This window comes from Colobus angolensis, unplaced genomic scaffold, assembly GCF_000951035.1.
Source record: "Colobus angolensis palliatus isolate OR3802 unplaced genomic scaffold, Cang.pa_1.0 Scaffold310, whole genome shotgun sequence".
NCBI lineage: Eukaryota > Metazoa > Chordata > Mammalia > Primates > Cercopithecidae > Colobus > Colobus angolensis.
The window spans coordinates 1,808,025-1,830,282 of NW_012116378.1; the positions used below are offsets into that span (position 1 = coordinate 1,808,025).

At 38.2% G+C, this 22,258-nt stretch overlaps 1 protein-coding gene across 3 annotated transcripts in view; it reads left to right on the top strand.

The window, feature by feature from the left end:
- Positions 1-22,258, top strand: part of ARHGAP6 (Rho GTPase activating protein 6) — a 546,871-nt gene that overhangs the window by 397,255 nt on the left and 127,358 nt on the right. The window contains exon 1 of one of the 3 annotated variants that reach the window (XM_011950885.1): positions 13,931-14,269. The exons of the other annotated variants lie outside the window; for them this stretch is intronic. The gene's annotated coding sequence lies outside the window, so the exon portion shown is untranslated. Of the gene's footprint in view, positions 1-13,930; positions 14,270-22,258 lie in introns of those variants that run through there. 3 annotated transcript variants of the gene reach the window in all.

Genomic DNA, 22,258 nt, shown 5'->3' on the forward strand with positions numbered 1-22,258 from the left:
GATCCGCCCGTCTCGGCCTCCCAAAGTGCTGGGATTACAGGCTTGAGCCACCGCGCCCGGCCGGCTCAGCCACTTTTTATGTGACCTAGGACAAAGTACCTAAGTTCTCTGCCTCATTTGGCTCATCTGTAAAATACAGATATTAATAGTAATATTTACCTTAATTGGTTGTTGTTGAGATTAAATGAGATTCTTAATGTGATGCACTTGGCATAGTCTTTGGCAAAAAATAAGTGTTCAAAGTTGTTAGGTTTATTAGTCATAATCTTTATTATTATTATAAAAAATTGAGGGGTGGAAAAAAGGGTTCCATTGTGTATCCTGGAAAAAGGATGAGGATAATGCATATCTGAAAAACATCAAAGGACAAGGGGCTCATAGCTCTTGGAACAGGCAGTGGGAAATGGAAATGTGGAGAAAACATTAAGTGCTATGAAGGAAGAAAATGGCATTTAGTTGTCTCTCTCTGTTCCTTCTCAAGTTAACATTTGGAAAGTAGAATTTGTGGAAAATAGACTTTGGCAGCACAATTAGGCATTTTTAGAAACAGGATAAATCACTGTGGGGAAATATTTTATTGTATTACTCTTGTTAATATGAAGTTAGTAAACTTTCAATAGTGTATTGAATGCTTGTATTTTAAATAATAAAATATATTCAATGCTAAAGCAGCTGTATTATTTTTGATATTATTGAGTAGAAAAATTTGTCTGTTAGGAGCTTTGTTGGGTTGATTTTTACCTGCTACCCTCTTCTCCCACCAAAGATCTAACTCCCATAAATTCTGGCAATAGAAAAACAAGTCATCATATTAAGCTAGGTCTGGACCTTAAGAAACACACTGTGGCTGCATCCCTTTGTTATTGCCATTATCTGTGATGCAGATACAGCAAGACAGAGTGGCATCCTGGACGGGACTCCAGACGGAGAGTATGAGGCCAGGGTTATGTCTTTGTGTTGCCAAGCTGCACCTTGGCTTGTCACTTCTTCCCATTGTGCCTCAGGTTCTAAGCAGATGGAATTAGTTCAGCATGTCCCAACTATATTCTGGGAAATTCGAGCGATATGAAGAGATGTTCTGAAAATTTTAAAAATAAAAAATAAAAGGAGGTGAGATTATAAAGTGTACTTAGGAGGTACTCTGAGTTATAATTTCCCCTCTGCAGGACTTCTCTATTATTCTTAGTTATTGTTTATTGTGACTACTTAAGGTGACACTACCATGCACAACTTTTTCAAATATATTTGATTATGGAACAGCCTGGCAAATCCTGCATTAAATAATTTATGTGTCCCTTGCAGGCATAAAAATACTCTGATTTCTTTTGAATTAGTCTGTTATCATGGCTGTGACAAATTACCATACATTTAGTGCCATAAAACAGTACACATTTATTATCTTAAAGTGCTGTAGGTTAGAAATCTGACACAGGTTGCACTGGACGAAAATCAAGGTGTTGACAGAGCTGCATTTCTTCTGGAGACTCTAAAACTACCCACACTCCTTAGCTCATGCTCCCCTTCCTCCATCTTCAAGGCCAGCAATGTTACATCTCTTAGATAATTCCTCTATAGTCACATCTCCCTCAAACTCTGAATTCTGCTGGAAAGGGTTATCCTATTTTAAGGGCCTGTGTGGTTACATTGGGCTCACCTGGGTAATCTAGACTTCTGTCCCCCTCTCAAGGTTATTAACTTAATCATATGGGCAAAGTCCCTTTTGCCATGTAAGGTAACACATTCCCAGGTTCCAGAAATCAGGGTGTGGAAACCTGAGGGGTGAGGGACATTATTCTATACTACCTATCCTAGTAGCTTCTTCCATTTCTCAACCCTGGAGGGTGTGGGGTCGTGTTCTGTAGAGCCAGGGAGAAGTTCAGCATTTGTTCATCTGCTTTTGACCCTAGCAAGTCATGAAATGTGCAATGACTATTCTGTAAGAGGTATTAAGTTCTTCTGGCTTTTCCTCACCCAGTAAGCAATAAAATCAGAGAGGACAAGAGTAATTAAAGCAAGCCTATTGAATTATTTTGTGTAGCATTTTCTTTTTAGCTTCTCTTCTGATATAGGCGAGAATATCTCCCTGAAAGGAACTAGAGTCTGAGCTGTACTTTAACATGTAAAATTGCCACGCTGGATATCAACAATTCGTCTTTAGAGTTAAAATATAAACATAAATGATTAAATTGGTTCAGTTACTCTTTGTGGTATAGCCATTACAGGGCTCATTAAAAAAAAAAAGAACACTAGAAACCTCTAAATTTTTCAAGCCACTCGTATTCATCAGACTGTAAAAAGTGAAAGAAACTGAAGGATTATGTTCCTTATCACAGCTTGGCAAAAGCTCTGATGGCTGATCTGTATGAAGTGGAAACATTGCATGAGTTTTCTTGTAATTGTTGATATCTCATGTGAATGGAATGAGGTGGAAAACAGGTTTTGCACTAAAAGAAATGTTTGAATCTTGCTATTTGTCTACGTTTTCTGTTTTTGTTTTTGGCTACATAGTTACCATATGATCCAGCAGTTCTACTTCTAGGTATATACCCAAGATCAGTGAAAACCTATGTTCACACAAAGTGTGTACGAATATTCACAGCAGCTTTATTCATAGCAGTCAAAATGTGGAAACAACCCAAATGCCCATCAACTGAAGAATGGACAAGAAAAATTTAGTATATCTATACGGTGAATATTATCCTGCCAGAAAAATGAAGTAATGACACATGCTACAACATGGATGAACTCCAAAAACATGCTAAGTGAAAGAAACCAGACACAAAAAGCCCACATATTATATGATTCTACTTTTATATTAAATGTCAAAAACATGTAAAACCATGGAGACAGAAAGTAGATTAGTGGTTCCCAGGGGCTGGGGTGAGAGGGGAATGGGGAGTGACTGGGTATGGGCTTTCCTTTTGGGGTGATGAAAATGTTTTGGAATCAGTGATGATGGTTATACATATCTACGAATATACTAAATAGAAACACAGAATTGGACACTTTAAAATGGTAACTTTTATGGTATGTGACTTTTATGTCCAAGCTCTTCTATTATTTTCCCATAATTTATTTTTGAAAATGTAAGTTTAAATATGTTTCATTGCTCAGAGGAAGCATGATTTTCTATACATCAGAGCAAAAGTATTTACCCAGGTCTGTGAAACACTGTGTAATTTATCATTTTAAAAGCTGTATATTGAGGAGAAAACATTTTTGAAAAATAAATCTGAAAAGTGGCAACTAGAAAATCAGATGTGAACCAGTAAGTGCAGATGGCTTGTTTTCACCTCATACTTGCATTTGGTGTCATTCTTCGTGTTGGTTTCTCCCTTTTCAATTTTCCCTTTTACATGTTTATCTCTTAATACTAAAAATCAGGAGGCAAGATTTTTTTTTTTTTTTTTGCATTTTTACTGGAAGTGATTTTAGCTACTTTAAAATAAATGTCCTAAATATAAATATTCCCTGCTGGTCTTGTTTCCATGCTAATAGACAGAATGATTTTCTGTATAGACAGAATTGCTACTCTCCCTCAAATTTTCTTTCAACCAGCAAATATACAAAAGCACAAAATGTTAGTGCTGTTTCTATTCTTCCAGAACGTACAGTCTAGCCAAGGAGAAAAGGCACAAATATAGATAATCAAATAGCTCTCCAATGTTTAAATAAGAGTCAAGAAAATAGCTGAGATGGGGCAGGGTAGCGGGGAGATGAGTGTGACGGTTACGTAGGAGGGACGTATCTGCGACGTTAGAGTTTTCTGGAAAAATAGCTGACATTTAAACATTCCCACCCCTCCTCTTTCCTCCCTCAATGAGACATCACAAGTGATTGTCTAGACATCTCAAGTGTCTAGGTCATTGGGAACCTTGAAAGAAGCAGATTTGCCTTCTTTTACAAACACAAGGTGAATTTCCTTAGGTCATGTTTCAGTGTTCCTTATAGGTCCATAGTAAACGTGTTTGTGTTTTAGATGGTATGCTTTTCTTGTTAATATGATGGTTCATTTGTAATGTCCCTGTAGGGGGACAACAGGGCTTCTCAGAGGAGGTGATGCTCAATAAGCATTACAGGGTGAGTAGGAAGGCATGGGGAAAGCATTTGGGCTGAGAGCACCCCTCACCCTCACCATGAAGTCCTTTGGGCTCTTCCATGTGGCTGAAATTAAGGGATGTGAAGTAAGTGAGGCTTGGTGAAACCCAAGAGCTAAGCAGTGACCAGATCTTGAGCGACCTTGTGTTTTCACCTCAGAGTTGAGAACTTCATCTGGAAAGCTAGGAGCCTCGGTGATGGTTTTCAGAAGGGAAGGGACAAGATGAGTTTTGCTTTGTAGAGAGAAAGAGCCTACAAGAGTGTGGAAGTGCTGGTGGACATTCCTCAGAGAGGAAGTGTTAAAGGAAAGGACAGTTTTTAATGAGGTTGGATCCACAGAAACTGGTGACTTTCTGTGTGTGAGTAGGAGAGACATAGGAAGTAATGTTAAAAATGATTTTGCTTCAGTTTTCCTGGGTCATTGCAGGAAACCCATACTGATGTATTTGAACCACAGAATCATTGCCCCTAATTTTATTGTGTATATTTTCATATAATTGGTTTACTTAAAGCAAGATGCATTTGCATATATACCCTTTACCCACTGTGTATTATCACATACCTATTATAAATATTTGTCTATATAAGATGTAAATATGTTATATATATAAATCATCATATAATAAATATATAATAGTCAAGAGATACATATATTACTTTAAATACATTAAATATAATAGATGTAGAGATAGTTAAATCTATTTAATATGGAGATGAATGTATAATGTTTGTAGTTTTTAATTACAAGTTTCTCAGGCCGGCCATAGTGGATTTGATAGGCATCACTCTAGTGTGAATATCTTTTCTTTCAAGAATACTTGGAAGAAATGCTGATTCCTAATAAGTAGCTCATACCAAATACTAAAATCCATGGTATTGATTTCACTTTTTTTCCCTGAGCTTTTTCTCATTATGTGCATAAAAGAAAATAAGATATTGAGTGATCTCTGTGGACCCATCTGCTCATACATACAGAGATGTCACAATGATAGTTTTAAAAACATGTAGTTCCTGGACACAGGAAGGGGAGCAACACACACTGGGGCCTGTCAGGTGGTGGAGTTGAGGGAGGGAGAGCATCAGGATAAATAGCTAATACATGCTGGACTTAATACCTAGGTGATGAGTTGATAGGTGCAGCAAACCACCATGGCACATGTTTACCTATGTAACAAACCTGCACATCCTGCATATGTACCCTGGAACTTAAAATTAAAATTAATTTAAAAAAGAAACAGAAAAAAACATGTAGTTCCTTTGCTGTTTGAAATAGTGAAATGCTCCACCATGAACTGTGAACATTGTCATCCCCTATGTCATATGTCTGGTGATTTCTTTTCAGTGGGTCCAGATCTGGGGTCAGCAAACTTTTTCTGTAAAGAATTAGATAGGAAACATTTTAGGTGTTGTGGATCATACTGTCTCTGTTGCAACTACTCAACTTTGCTGTTGTATCAGAAAAGCAGCCACAGACAATAGGTAAATGAGTGGGTGTGGTTGTTTTCCAATGAAATTTGATTACAGTAGGCCTCGGGCTGTCCTTTGCTGACCCTGCTTTAAGTCAACAGTTGCCACCTCAAGATCAAGGCATCCTCAGTCAATGTATTAGAAGTAATTTATTACCTATGATAATTAAGTTACAAACTTTAGAATCTTTATAAGAAAACTATATGAGAGAGAATTAGAGGTGAGCCTAGAACCACCCCATACAGTTATTTTGATGAATTTTCTTGAGTAGGAGAGAAAGGTGCAGAAAAGTAGCATAGGATAGTGGTTAAGACCACAAACTCAGGACTAAGGTCCCTGAGTTTGAATTTCAGCCATGCCACTTTTAATATGTTTCCTTGGACAAGTTACTTGACTGCCCTGTGCTTTGATTTCTTCATCTATAAAATGGGCATATTAATAAACCTCACGTTTTCAGATTGTTTAATGATTAAAACCATGAGTACACAATAAGGGACTGGAATAATAATGGGTACACATTATATGCACAAGAGATGTTAGTCATTCCCCACATATCTAAATCTTTTGGATTTAGATCCAGGACATAGCTCTCAGCTTATTTTATCTGTGCTGTGAGTCACTGATGAATAATCCTGACTGTGCACCACTAATTAATAGTTGTGGTGACTACAAATTTTTATGTTGCTAATGGGTTGTAATTTTGTAGTTTCTTACATTAAAAAAAAAAAATCTACCCATAAATGGATACTTAACAAGAAAGAAGCAGCAAAACTCAGTGTAGAAAATGTGAACATGCACGAACCAGTAATGCCCATGAGTGAAAATGACATGGGAACATGTTGTTAGGGTACAACAGTTAAAATTACCAAAAGGTCAGCAAAGCGATTATGTACTTGAACATTGGACATCATGTTCTTTATGTTCATATCACCGAATTGTAGAATTCTGAGCCTGCTTTTTTTTTTTTTTAACAAATGAAATAAAATGTAGCTATGTTTATAGCATGCCTTTTCTCGTCCATCCTATTAATATTAACTGGTGGCATGGAAGTCAAGAAAAATGAAGACTCATTAAAATAAAAATGTTCAATATTTTTAAAAAATCAGATTACCATATAATTGATTTTTTTGTAACTGTTTTCAAAATGGTCTTTATATTGCTATGTTAATTTATCAAATACTTGGAATGTGCTTTTAGGGATTTCATGACTTTCTCCTTCAAAAGTTGGCCCTGCTATTTGCTTTATTTACCAAAAACATGGTGAAGTGTGGGGAGGGGTGTAGGGGGAAAGCAGTCAAAACCTGGGTCTAGGAGCGCATGTGACGCGTTCATTTATCTTAAGTGTTACATGCATAGCTCTTTCCTCCCTACAGGACTATTTTATCTCCACTTGACAGAGCAGGTAATTGAGGCTTAAAAGGGTTGGATACCCACATGGCTAGTTATATGCTGAACTTGAATTCAAACACAGGCAGCCAGAAGGAGAGTCCTCCCTGTAACCACTGTGCTATAACACTGCATCCCATTTGAACGAAACAGTGGCAAAATGAACAGCTAAGATGAAAGCTGCTTAACTGTGCTACTGTTTAAAATATTCCCCATCACATCTATGGCAGAGCTTGTGGAAAGTGACTTCTGGATCAAGCCTGTGCACGTGAAAAACAATTTTAAATTACGGATGTATGTGCTTGGAGACTTAATTTCTTAATTGGTAGCATTGGTAAGTTTTCTTTCTGCTGCCAGTGGAAGAGAAAGGAAAAAAGAGAATCTGAGCTTTGAGATGAGGGCACATTATGCTCTTGGTGTGGGAGAAATCTGGCAGAATCAGTCAATGAAGGAACATATGGAGAGTTCAGTCATCACATGAGTATGTGGAAGGGTACAAGAAGTGAGGAGTGGAGGCAGGAGGGAGGGAAGCAAAGGTACATGACAAATTCTTCTTAGTGGAATTTGTAGAAAAGTTATGGATCCTGGAAAAAGTTCAAGGAATTTGTCTTCCCTGATAGTTTCATTAAGCCCTGGTCATTGCAATGGTTCTCAATCTGGACTGCACCTTAGAATTTTGGGGAAAGCTTTATAAATATATCATTGCCTGAGCCCCAACCCTAGACAGTCTAATTAACTTGATCTATACCTGTGCTGTCCAATACAGTAGCCACTATCCACCTGTGGTAATTTAAATTTGAATCAATTAACATTAAATACAATCGCCAATTCAATATTCAGTTTCTCTGGCCATATCTCAAGTGCTCAATAGCCACGGGTGGCTAGTGGCCACCTTAGCAGTTAGTACTGTTAACAAAAATGTCCATTATTGTAGAAAATGCTATTGGACCGTGCTGTTCTTGGGGAGAGGGACATGGTCATAAAAATTTTTGAAAACTACAACAAGTAATTCTAATGTGCAATGAGCTTAGAGAACTGTTGGTCCTTAGAGAATACATTTGTTCTAAAATGTATCACCACTTATATCTGAGGTAATTTTGCTTTGGAAGATCATTCTGAAAATATCATTAATGCTAGACTTTTTCTGCAGCCTAGAAATGTAGCCGCATATATTTTTATTTAAAGCAGCTTGCTTGCTCATTTACTCTACAAGGTTTAGATGAGTTAACTACCAGACTGCAACTAAAAATGCATAACTTGCTTTGCCCCACTTAGAATGAAGTGGTACAACAGTTCGTGCTGATTTTGAATTACTTATTAAAAGAGTAATAAGATAAATTATCTTATAGGAAAACTGAGAGGCTCATTGTCCACAGCTCACATTTTAGGCAACAGATTAGGAGCAACTGATTCTATATATTTGATGATATCCAAAATTAATTTATTAACTTAATATGTTTATGAAGTCTCATGCAATTTTGAGGAAATTGTTTTCCTTTCTCATTAGAGAAGAACCCCACTGAGAAGAGACTTTTGCAAAGTGCCAAAGAGCAATTGATGAAGCACAATGTCACCAAATATAGCATTGAAATGAGAAAGTGGAAAGGAATTCACTTTGGCATTTTTTATTTTGCCTAGCTTGTTTGACCTAACAGTTTTCAAACTCCTAAATATGATATTCATCTATCCTTAAGGCTTCTTTTATATCCTGCTGATTTGTGAGTATCTGACTTGGGATTGGGTTCTTCAGTTTGAGGTGACAGTACTTCAGCATCCCTGTATCTTTTAGGTAATCTTGCTCTGAAATCCATTCCATGTTTAATGAGCAGTGAATATACCCATAACAGAATAAATAACCTGCCCTACAAAGAGTTCACATGACATCTCACCTATAATGAGTGCCCTTTTATCTGAATTTCCTTCTTATTGCAAGAAACCTGAAGCATCCAACCTTGTAACTCAGTGTTCCTCACTACATGAGTAGAAAGAGCAGCTACAAAATACGTACCATTCTCTGCAGTGTGCTAGAACCAGCGATATCCAGATTTCTCCATGAGAATCAAGATAAAATGCTTTTCTTTAGGTCAACCCTCCTGGGCACCTAAAATGAGATGGAATTTCACACTCTGTACTCAAAGGTATTTCTCCAGCTATAATCTCGCGCTTAATTTTCTGGGGATCCATATTTATTGGAAAAAGAGAGGGAATCTGATAAAGAAAGAATTCCTAGCGTCATCTTGTTTTATTGCTGCCTAGACTCACTTCTTATCAGTTCATTCCACACGCGGGGCCTCCCTGTACCAGTTACATTGTAGACTCAATGTTTGCTTCCTCTCTTTATCCCCTTCCTATCAGTTCTGCACCATTTGGCCTCATTCATCTTTCCTAAAACACCTCTTTCATGGTGTTACACCCCTACCCAAAACTGACAGTGGCTAGTTCTACTTGTAAAGGATCTGGCATCCAGGAGGTTTTCTAACATGGCTGTTCCTTTTTCTTTAAATGAAATACCTGTCCCTCTCCTTACTCCTGGAGGTCATTGCCCCATCTGTTGGCTTTCTTTTCCCTGTTTCATCCTGGTGCCCTGTGTCTGTTTCTGCATATTTCTGTGTCTCAATTCCACAGGGCTTTGAGCCCTGAGCTGTCCTCCATGTTTTTACCAGAATTCTCCCAGTTGCAGAGAGGCCTTCCAGTCTCTGTTGGATGCCCTGTGTCATACTTACTTTGTATATAGGTCTTCCAAGGGAGTGAATAAAGAAAACGTTGCGGGCATGCTGTGATATTGCCTAGGAGTTAAAATTATTGCATTTGAAAACAGACTGCCTGGGTTTGAGTGCCAACTCCTTACTTCCCAGTTGTGTGACTTCTGGCAAGCTCTTTACGCTCCCTTTGTTTCAATTTTCTTGTCTGCAAAATGGGGATAATTCTAGTACCTGCTTCCTAGAGGATAGCGAGTATTCATGGAGACAATAAGCACTCAGTAAATTTTAGTTATTTATTGTGGTTTTGACTGTTTCAGATTCATGGTCTTAAATAGCTTACCAGTTACTAGATTTGCTTTGATGGTAGAGTTTAGATCTGAAGGATCCAAAACATTCTCTCCATGCAAATAGGTCACAGTAGCATCAGAAGGACACTAGCAATTAGACGAAGGTCAGGGTGCTAGGAATGGGAAAAGGACGGACAGCTACAGCTAAGGAAGCGCAAATGGCAGCAATGAGAGAATCTACTTTGGCTTATCACCTAGCCCCTGGAAGTTCTGAGCAATACAAATATAGAGTCTGATGGTTAAACTGATGGTACCACATTTTTCACTGAGCACTGTAAGGCAGCAGATGAACTAAAATGTCCCTCACAATTTGCATTTTTATATACAGTCTTAAAAAAATATTAAGACCTTACATGTGAACTCTATGCTACACACTCAAAAAAGGTTACCAGGACCAATGGAAGGTTTATCAGTAATGAATGTAATCTAAATGAAATTTCACTGTGCCATTAGATTCAGTCATGATTCTGACAGATAAATGATTATTTCTAACCATTGGCTATATATTATTGAAAATCTGAAGGATGTCATTAGAAATATATTTGTCTTACATTAAAGACTTTCTACATGCTCAGCAAAACAATGTATAAAGAGCAATTTTTACTTTACCATCCAGTTGATCAACTACTCTCTTTCCAAGTGAGAATGTAGGAAGGGAAGAAATGAGTCGTGATGTCATTCAGTGGGAAGTATAGGAGGAGTTTCAAGCCCAAGGGCTCCAGATCAGGCTGCTTAGATTTATTATCTGTATTCATATGGGAAGTTCAGGAAAGTGAGGTCAGCTGCTATATCAGATACATCTCCAAATCTCACACCATAAGTCTGTTTGTCATTCATACTGTTAGATTGGCCACAATTGGTGGGACAGCTGTGCTCCAAGCAATGATTCTGAACCTGGGCTGCTGCTTCCTTTCATTCAGCTGGAGGTAGGGTGGGCTGGATTTAGGTTGAGACATTGGGGCAACTAAACCTTTCACACTAGCTATGTCACCTCTCCACATGGTCTCTTCAACATAGTGGCTACACCTATGACATGGGGTCTCAAGGGTCCTATGAATGCAAAAGCAGAAGTTTCCATGCCTTCTTATGTCTCAGGCCCAGAATGGGCTTGGCATCCCCTTCTGCCACATTCAGTTGGTTAAAGTAAATCATAGAGCCAGGCAGACTTGAAGGGCAGGGGACTACACTAGGCAAAGAACACTGAAAAATGTGATCCACTCCTGGGACTACCACACATGGTTATGCGGGTTGCCTGGATGCTGTCTCCAGGTTTGTATGGACTGGGGCTAGAAATGAAGCTTCTCACTTCCTCTGACATTCCATTAGCTAGACTCCAGTCGTATGACCACTATTAACTGCAAGAGAGGCTGGGAAATGTACACTAGCTGAATGCCCACGAAAAGGGGGCTATGGCCTTCATGAGCAGTCAGTGTTTTCCTCTCTGTGTGCCATCGATTTCTGTGCCTCCATCACTTCCTCTATAAAATGAAATTGTTAGAGGCAGTGAATACATGGCACACATAAAGTGCTTAGCACCTAATACATGCTCGGTAAACTTCTACTGTTATTATTCACTATTATGTGGTGGCTATTTGATTTTATTCCATCTAAGTAAACGCACACGGCAATGAACACCAGGCTAAGGAATTTGGACTTTGTCCTGGAGCTAATGAGGATACATGAAAGGGTTTTAGGCAAAAGAGTGCTATAATCAAAAATGTGTTCACTCAGAAAGTTTGACAGTGATTCTATGATATTTTTGCCTTAAATGTGCAAAATATCACCAGTGATATAAACAGAAATAATCCAGAATAAGAGCCAAGAAGAAGGTAGAATTAATGCTTAATGGCATAGATTCTGAGGCTGTAAATTGTTTCTTGGTATGCTTAGCTATGGAGGGTTAAATGGGAAAAAATGACTATTGTGCTCTCAGCATTTTTTGTGATTAGCAAAACTCTTCCACAGATTGAACCTTTTAATTGCTTCCTGATATTTATTTCCAAGGCTCTTTCAGTGGTTATTTGGTCTCTTATTGGTTTTACTTAAAGAGTTGTTATTTAAATCTTAAAAAGGATTCCTTATTTTTACGTTTTGTTTTCCTGATTTGAATGCATTTTCCAAAGAATACCAAATATACACACCTTCTCCATTATTTCTGCATTTCCTCTCAAGGCCTACCTTGCTTCCACTCTTAAAACAGACTAGGAATTTCACAAGATGTTGTCTCTCGAGATTATTTGAGATTATTCACTTAAAGAGTCACCTTCCTATGAAACATTTATTGACCTGACAGTGTATGTCTCCATCAAATAATTGATTTAACAGACCACTCTAGTCTTAGATAATCATTCTTATTTCATCACTGTCCCTTCCTTATTAGATACTTATAACATGGCTCCTATTAGTACTGACTGTGAACTGTGGCTTTGTCTTCCAGTTAATTTGTAAGCTCATAGTGGTTGGGATGACAGCCGCATTACTTATGAGCTGTGAATCTTTGGGCAAGTTACTTAACTCCTCTGAGCTTCTGTTTCCTCATCTGTAATATGAGGATAATAATGTAACCTACTGCTAAGAATTATTTTGATGGTTAGATAAGTCAGTACCCATAAAATGCCTAAAACAACGCCTGACACTTAGTAAGTGCTCAGTCAGAACTACATGTTGCTGTCATCTATTCATAAACTAAAGGCTCATTTGCCTAATAATAAAAAATGAATTATATATTAATTTCATGTGAAATAATATATTAAGCTATTAGATATATTAAGATATTAGATATCTTTAAATGAGGATGTAACTTCCATTGATGAGTATCCAGTATGAGCCATATTGACTGTCTACTGGAATAATGTGTATTTTCAACCTCAGAGTTTTTGGGGTAGTGGTGGTGGAGGTATGTGCAGTAACAGGTAGATTTTACTCTGAATCTCTGTTTAAGTTTAATCATTCTAGTAAATAAAACCACCTGGAATATTTTACTGCTTTAAAATTCCTTCCGCAGCAGCAGCAGCAGCAGAGGCTATGTGTGGCTTACATGATTAGCTTCACGGAATCCTGGTAAAAGCATACCAAGTCCTTAATTTTGAATCAGTAAGATCTTCCATGAAATCATTTCCCGGTTTGTCAATTATAATCACAATGATTCTTTTGTTGGAATTCACTTGAGACCCATGAGAGAACTAGAACTTCCTACTGACTGGGAAACAAAGATGTCTTTTCGAGTTGTATTTGGTTCAGTGCCATGTGGAATACATGGAGATCAAGGTAATTCACGATTGGAATTAATCTTCCCTTTTCCCTGTGCTCTTCATGGATGCCACCCCCAACCCCCACTAAGCTGAACCCTCTTAGACATGGCCATGCGAGCATATTCACTCTGACCTCCACACCCTCTGTTCAGGAAATGAATAACTTCTCAAGGACTGCTGTCCCACAAAGAGGATAAAATACAGAGCATGTGTTATGCTTCGGTGTAAAAGAGAATGAAAACTTTTTCTTTTTAATGTGTGTGGCTAGTGTTAGAAAAATGGAGTCAGTAGTTTTAAAACATAATTTAAGAACTGAGAATTTGTCCTAAACAAAGAATGCATCCTATGTGCTTTATCTTGCTCTCAGGGGTTTCACCAGTGGCTTCCAACATTCTTTGGTTGATTCCTAATAAGGACAGTTTGCACAGTTACAATTCAATCACCATTTGTAGATCCCTGTGGAAAAGAGGGTTTTTTTAGAGGAATCCTTTTCTAACTTGAGTATATTTCTTCAAAATGTTCTTATTAAAATAAGAAACAGGAAATCCAGTTTCAATTTCTCTCATTCTTTTTGTCCCTTCCCTCCCCTCTTTCCTCCTCCCCAACTCTCTCTCTCTCTCTCTCTCTCTCTCTCTCTCTCTCACTCACACACACACACACACACGCACGCACGCATACACATACAAACAAACGCACTCACTCATTTGTGCACTTACTCAGGGACACAGCCTGTCTCCATTCTGAAAGGACAGGAACTTCTCAATGATCCAATGAAAAGATTGCATATTTTTGGTCCCAAGATTCACAGTAGCGGAGGTCTCTGGCAACAAAAGATATCGTGGGAGTCACAGCTATGCCAGCTAGGCCATTTCTCAGACATTCGATATGATCTGCCATTTCAGGATGCATTTTTTTACCAAAAAAATAATTTTTAAAAAACAGACTCAACTTCCTACTCCAAGCTTAGTTCAGTTAGATTAGGGAGGACAGCAAAGACGCAGCTGATTATAATTTATGGGTAAGCAATATAAATATCTATACTTACACTTCTTTTTCAGAAAACAATTGTAATAAAATTTGGTGATTCTTTCACATCCATCTTGTGATTTAGGAAGAAAACTGGATTGATCAGTGTCTGAGATGTGTGACAGCTAAAAACTGTCTGTGTTGATACGGATTTATGAGAACCTTATTTTTAGATTAATGATGTTGTGGCAGCTTGAAATGAGCAAACTCAAGCAGAAAAGATTGTGTTGTGATTAACAGAACAGCATAATTGGGCTGATTTCTGTAAAAGATTCTGGCACAGGCTATTTTGAAGTCTGAAAGGGTGGTTTTCTTTCCCTCTTAACTTCTTGAATATGGGTGCAACATTTTAGTTGCTGTGGCTGTGATAAATATGGGTTTGGGGGAACAGTTTGGATATTATATAAGGCTAAGAATAAATCTGATGTGCTTGTGCTGTCTTTTACAAAAGAGGAAACTTTAAGCCTCTGAATTTTTAAACACTGTCTGGCTTTCATTATTATAAGAGTATGTCTCATAATGAAAGGCCTTGGTGGTGGAAAGAGGGGAACATGACCCTGATGTCCCAGATCCCATTATGCCACTGCAGCTGCTTTGCTCATTTGTAAAGTTAGAGGTTTGAATTGATTTATCATGAAATGTTGTGAAATACATATAGTGGTTATGAGTCTAAATTCCAGAACCTAAAGCCTGGCTTCAAATCCTAACTCTGCCACTTAATTGGTGTGTGCTCTTGGCAAGTTACTTAAGTTCTGTGCCTCAGTTTCTTCATCTGAAATATGGGAATAATGATGGTAACATAGTCCTTGGGTTGTTGTAAGAATTAAATGAGATAATATAAATAAAAGGCTTAGAACAGTAACTAGCAGAGAGTGGACCATCTATAAATGTGAGCAGCATCTTCAAGGTCTAATCTATCTCTGGAGGTCGTTCTAATTTCAGTGAACTAAATTTAATTAGAGAAAGACAAGTAGAACCATCAGCTGCTGGCCCTGTCATTGAGAAGTTTCTAATTCATGCCAGTGTTTCCACTTTCTGCAACCCTGAGATTTGTGCAGGCTGTCTTACCTTCCTCCCATCCAAGACTCAAGAGAGCTTAGAACTAAGAATTAAATTGATGGCCAATTAGAAAAGTCCACAATTCAACTGGGACTACACAGAAATGAAATTGACCTTTTGCTCTGACGTTTTTGCCCTTGAGAACTTCCAGTATGTCCCCTCTATGCTAACCATTGGAAAGGTTCTTTCCACTGGAAACAAGATGTAAGTGACATTTGTTTTTTTAGATGGTGTTAGCCCAGCCCTGGGTTTGACAGTGTTCATTTCTACTTCTTTAGTTTATCAGTAACCCAGGTGAACAGGTCATTTGCAGATAACCACTTCTATTTCATGCTAGCATTTGCATGTTTTTAAATATGCTAAATCATTGTTATGTTGTGTGATTTTTTAATTTTTTTTACAGGCTCTCTGGGATGTTTCTCAGAGACAAAATCTTAGGAGAGGAGGAAAATGGTTTTGGCAAAAGGCACATCCTAATCATAGATGTGCCTTTACTTTTAGTCCAGTCCAGGGGTCAGCAAACCTTTTCCATAAAGGGCCAGATGGTTAATGGCCCTTTACGGAACGGCAGCTTCGTGGACTGTGCAGTCTCTGTTGCAGCAACTCAACTCTGCAATTGTGGCCTGTAGGCTGCCATAGACAATAACAATGAATGAGTGTGGCTGTGGTTTTCATAAATCAATAAAACTTGATTTATGAAAACAATAAGTAGGCAGTCCTTGGCTCCCGGGCTAGTCAGCTTGTATCAGCAAAATCCCTATCATCATCCCCGTTTCATAGATGAGGAAAGTGGGGCATGGGGAGTATAAGTAGCTTGCTAAAAAGCCACATGGCTGGCTACTAAGTGGCAAAACTGGGACGCAAACTCAGGCAGCCCAGCTTGCCACCCCTTGCTTTTAGCCACCATGCTATGCTATACCTATGTCAACCAGTCTCTGCCTGGGCTGCTGGGCTCCCGAAACCCGCCTGGCTCATTGCCTCACCTCCTTAAGGTTTGGTGCAAAAATCATGTTCTCTGTAAGGCTTTCCTAGTAGCTCATGCAGCACTCCTATTCCCGTCACCCTGCGCTACCTCCTTCTCTACCTCTTATCACCTTGTAAAACTTGCTGTGTAATTCAGCACACATTTCTTAAGAGTTTTTGGTGTCTCTAAAACTTCCAAGTTAAGATGCTGTGCTAGGTCCTTCTTGTATCACCATAAAAATACCTGAGACTGGGTAATTTATAAAGAAAGGAAAAGAGGTTTAATTGGCTCACAGTTCTGCAGGAAGCATGGTGGTGTCATCTGCTCAGCTTCTAGTAATGGCCTCAGGTAACTTTTACTCAGGATGGAAGGCAACAGGGAGCCAGCCTGTCACATGATAAGAGCAGAAGCAAGAGAAAGAGGGAAGAAGTGCCATGCTCTTTTAAACAACCATATCTCACATGAACTCGGAGCAAGAATTCACTATTGCAAGGACAGCACCAAGACATCCATGAGGGATCCACCCTGATGACCCAAACACCTCCCACCAGGCCCCACCTCCAACATTAGTGATTATATTTCAACATGAGATTTGGAGGGGACAAACATCCTAACCACATCAGATGGGGATGCAAATTTAGAGTGATGATGATTAATATTAATTATAACTTAAATGTCCACTTATTCAGGTCTTGTGGGAGATTATAAGCTTTCCACAAGAAATTCATTTGTGTTGTCTGATATTATCCCTACAAACTGAGCATTAAGTCTTGTTCTTTTCTCCTTCTTATTAATGAGAAAACCCATGATCAGAGAGTTTCTGAATCTTACCAAAGAGCTGCCTTCTGTTTGAATCCAAGTCTTCACCACCATACCAGTGAGACTCAATCTTTATTATGCAAAAAGTAAGACTCATCTGGGGATGCTGCTTTATAATGGAGGTGCTTGGGACCTATTCCTTGTGATTCTAATTCTCTAAATCTACCTTACAGCCGAAGGAGCCTACATGTTTAACAATGATCATCTGCCCAGGTGATTCTGATGCCTTGGGTCCACAAACCACATTTTGAACATCCCTGCCTCACCCCTTGTTTGGCCTTGGGGAGTTTACAGTTGGATGAGATTAAAGAGATGCTGCAATTAGAGACTAGCCCCAAGGATATAAGAAAACAATGCGGTGTAGAACAAAACCAAAATTATTTCAATCAATTTTATTTCATGGGAAAATCAAGTCTGTTTGTAAAAATGCAACTTAGCTCAAAAGAATGACTTTCTGAATAAAGCATAGATATTAGATTGTTTGGGTTTTAGTTTGTCTTTTGCTTCTTTTTTTCTAAACATAGAGACATATAATTCTGGTGGGAAGGAAATCTCTTTAGTTAACACTTTTGGTGGGTTGTTCTCCAGTTAATCAAGACTCTATTGTTTTCAAACTTTTTTTGGTTTGCTTCTTTTAATTAGGTTTGTAGCATTTGTGCTTCTTAAAACTAGCTTAAAATAAGCCCTATGATTTTGTTTATGTGTACAATATGTAGAAAAATACATATAAAATACACATAGTAATGTATGATATATATATGAATATATAGTGCATATTTTTATGATAAAATATATAAATAATTGTTAATATTTCCCAGCACCATCATTTTATGGAGATTCTATGTAATTTGGGCTTAACAGCAGACTTATTTATGCTAAACCAAGGTTTCTCAACCTCTGCACTATAGACATTTTGATCCAGATAGTTCTTGATTTTGGGCAGTAGTCCTGTGCATTACAAGGTGCTTAGCAACATCCCTAGCCTCTATCTTCTAGCTGTCACTATCAAACGCTGCCCCATTTATAACAACCAAAAATGTCTCCAGACATTGCTAAATGCTCACTGGGGGCAACATTACCCCACCAAGGACCATTATCCTATATCATTTTGTCATATTGCTGCCCTTTATTAATGCTGTCACATAGTACCCTAGAATAGAAAGATATTTTTACAACTGCCAAGGTCTTTAGTCTATCCAGAGACATTGGTTGAATTTCAATTTCATCTACACTTATAAAATCTAAACAAATTTGAAATCATGTACCCCATAAATATATAAACCTACTATGAACCCACAGAAATTTAAAAAGTAAAAATAAGGAAACAAAAAATACGGATATTGTCTTGGTCAACTGGGTCTGCCATAACAAAATAACCTCAGATCTCTCTTTTGGTTAACAATTCCAAATATACCAAAGAAGTTTAAAAATCCAAGAAGTTAAGAACCATGGGCTGCAATATATAATGAACTAAAGTAAACTTGAAGCATCGCACTTCACTTTTTATTATGCTAAGTGTAGTCACTTGTAAACAGTTTGAAAAAACATATATTATTTGATTGTGTTGGAACCGTTTTAATTGAGAGAAGAAAATCAAGGCTCAAGAAAAATATAAATTGGCCAGGTTCTGTTTTGCCAGACTTAGTAATGTTTTAATTCTATTTTTTCAAAAGAAAATACCATTTTCACCATGTCCAAAACTGGGTGATCTTCCTTCTCCCCCTGCAAACCTAATTCTCTCTGCCATTCCCCATCTTGGTGATTAGTGTTACTATCTGCCCAGTTGCTGAAACTAGAAACTCAAGAGTCATGCTAGATTACTCCTTCTCTTCCCCTCACTGCATCCAGTTTATTCTCCAGCATCTATGTGGTTCTAAGTGTCTCCCGTGTCTGTTCAAATTGGAATCAGCATCCTACTTAGCACAGAGTCTTTTCTCATCCCCACATCTTTGACTTGCTCTCCCCTTTAATTCCTTAGGAAACTTGTTTCCGGTCATCTTCCCTATAATTCAAATTTTCTCATGTTCCTCTCTAGCTCAAAGTTCCTGAATGACTAGCCATCACCTATGGAGGAAACTCTAATCTAGTTTGCATTGCCAACAGAGACAGCCCTACAGAATCTGGCCCTGACTTCTGCTTGGCTTCACCTCTTGCCATTTTCCTCCTTCTAGCCTTATAATTCCCTGAACAAGCCTGTTTTCTCAAACTCATTTGCCTTGGCACCTGCTGCTAAAGTTGCATTGCTACTGGGCGAACCCTGCCCCCTCTTACTCAACTTTCAAGCCTCCACTGAAACACTACCTTCTCTATAAAGCTTTCCTTGATCCTCCAGATAGATAACAAAGCCTTCTCTCCTAGGCATTCATTGCATTTAGTACCTATTTCTAGTATCACAATCTCTGTGTTTTATGGATTGCTTGTGTTCTTCCTACCTGAAGGTTAACTCTGAGGACAAGGATTGTGTTGTCATCTTAATAGTCCCAAGCCTACCACAGAGCTTAGCATCTCATCTGTGCTTATTAAATATTGTTTGAATTAATTAACCAGAAGGACTTAGTAAATAAGAACAAAATGTCCCTTATAGGAATTAGTTGATTTCAGTCATAAGCTGTAGTTCACAGGTTGGGAAACTCTAGCCCGCCAGCCAAAACCAGCCTGCTGTTTTTGTAAATAAAGTTTTATTGGAATATGGCCACACTCACCGATTTATAAATTATATGTGGCTGCTTTCATGCCACCAAGCCAGAGTTGAGTAGTTGTAACAGAGATCACATGGCTCACAAAGCCTGATATATTTTCTATGTGGTCTTTACAGAAAAAGATTGTCAAACCCCTACTACAGATAATTAAGCCCATTGGAGGTCACATCTTTAAATGCTTTTAAAGAATAGGTATGTAATTCTGCTTTGACACTTCAAATAGCAATCAGCTCCCTTAGGTACCTAAGCTTCGTATCTAAAATTTATAAACTCATCTGGGGACTTTCTATCTGGGAGAAAATAATAATAAAAAAAATTCCCCAATAGTGTTCCTTGTACTCTAAGCTTAGAGGGTGAGTGAGGGTTACACCCAAGGCCTGAGTCCCCAACCATAATATCTACATGTCCTATTTATTGTTAGTCTGGTTATACCAAAAGAAAAAAAAAAGAAAAAAGAAAGAAAAAATTCAAAATACACTGGCCCCAGAAGAATTTTCTTCTGTTCACTGAATGTGACTGCAGCCTCCTCACTTTGACTAGATTTGCTCACTCACTCCTCTCCCCACATCCCCTCCTGCATCACGCTCCCTGAGCTCCTCCTGGGTTCCTGCTAGTCTTCTTCATTATCCACTGGATGTAATTCATACACGTCAAGGCAAAGAAACTAAAAGCCATAACTTCTTTTAGCACTTGCTCAAATTTTACCTTCTCAGTGATGTCTTTCCTGACTGCTGTCTCTAAAACTGCAAATTCCTTTCTTCTACTTCCTCTTCTTTGCCTTTTTCTTCTCCCTAACAGTTATCATTATTTAACACACCATTCCTTTTACTTACCCCGTTCATTTGCTGCCCCTACCAGAGTATAATATACTCATATATTAAATGAATGAATGAAATCCCAGATAAACAGGGAAAATATCAAAGAATTAACATAGTGCCATTCACTTTTGGAATGAATACACTAGGCAGGAATTTGCTACCAGTGTGAAACAAAGTGCTATGGCACTTTGTTGCTGGGACCAGTCTTTCTGTCTCCCTTCTTTAAGGTGAGTGACTTCTTTTTTTTTTTTTTTTTTTTTTTAAGACAGAGTTTTGTTCTTGTTGCCCAGGCTGGAATGCAGTGGTGCAGTCTTGGCTCACTGCAACCTCTGCCTCCCAGGTTGAAGCGATTCTCCTGCCTCGGCCTCCCAAGTAGCTGGGACTATAGGCATGCACCACCATGCCCGGTTAATTTTGTATTTTTAGTAGAGACGGGATTTTGCCATGTTGGCCAGGCTGGTCTCAAACTCCTGACCTCAAGTGATCCACCCACCTCAGCCTCCCGAAGTGCTGGGATTACAGGCATGAGCCACCGCGCCCAGGCGAGTGACTTCTTTAAGATGGTGAAGTCTTATGGGATTCTGTAAGTGTTCCATTTATTGCAGTGAGTCCCTGCGTGGGCCAGCACCTCTCCTTCCCCAATAGAACTTTTCTTTTCTTGATCATTGAGCAACAGTAGCTGCCTCTTCAAAGCTGTTGCAGCATGACTTATATATGAGATTCACAGGAAGTCTTCTTTAGTAAGGAGACACTGGGCTTCAGAGGATTGTAAAGTACTTTTTCTTTGGGCATGACTTTCCCACTGTCTGCATTGAGGGTGGAGCCATTCACCCTCAGTGGGCTGCAAGGGTGTGCATGTGTACCCATGAGTACACTTTTAAGATTGTCAGAATCTTTGACTCTTTGATGTGGAGTACTTTAGTATCAAATGTCTCTATAAATACTAAACGTCTTCCTATTGATCATATCTCTAAGCTTATTGTGTTCAAAATAACTCATGAGAGTATATAAATAGAACCTCAATGGTTACAATATTAGCATAGAGTTTAAAGCCCTACATTCTTAGCTTGAGTCCTCATTCCAAATCTTGTAAGTTTTATGATTTGGGGAGAATTACTTAACCTCCTCAAGCCTCAGTTTCATCATCTATATTATATGACTACATGTATAGATACTATATGTCACTATACTATTCATGTAATATACCATAAGTATAAACTGTACTATCTATTATAATATATTGTCATATATATACTAGATTATATTATTAAATTTTACATGAGATAGGTAAAAAATGTTAACCACTTCATAAGGTTGTTGGAGGGATTAACTAAAAAGCCCTTGACAATAGTTAACAGCAATACATAATCTCAAATAGCTAGAAGGAGGATATTGAATGTTAGCAACCAAAGAAATAATAAATGTTTGATATTAGTTACTAATTATTAGAAATACATATCTAATAACCGTATGTATAGAAATATCACCAAGTGCCCCATGAATATGTACCATTTTTATTTGTCAATTTTTAAAAATGCCCTTGATGCAGCCACTGGCACACGGCAGGCTCTCAATACACACTCATCCCCCTATATCTGATGTGCATGATGGCAATTAGCAGC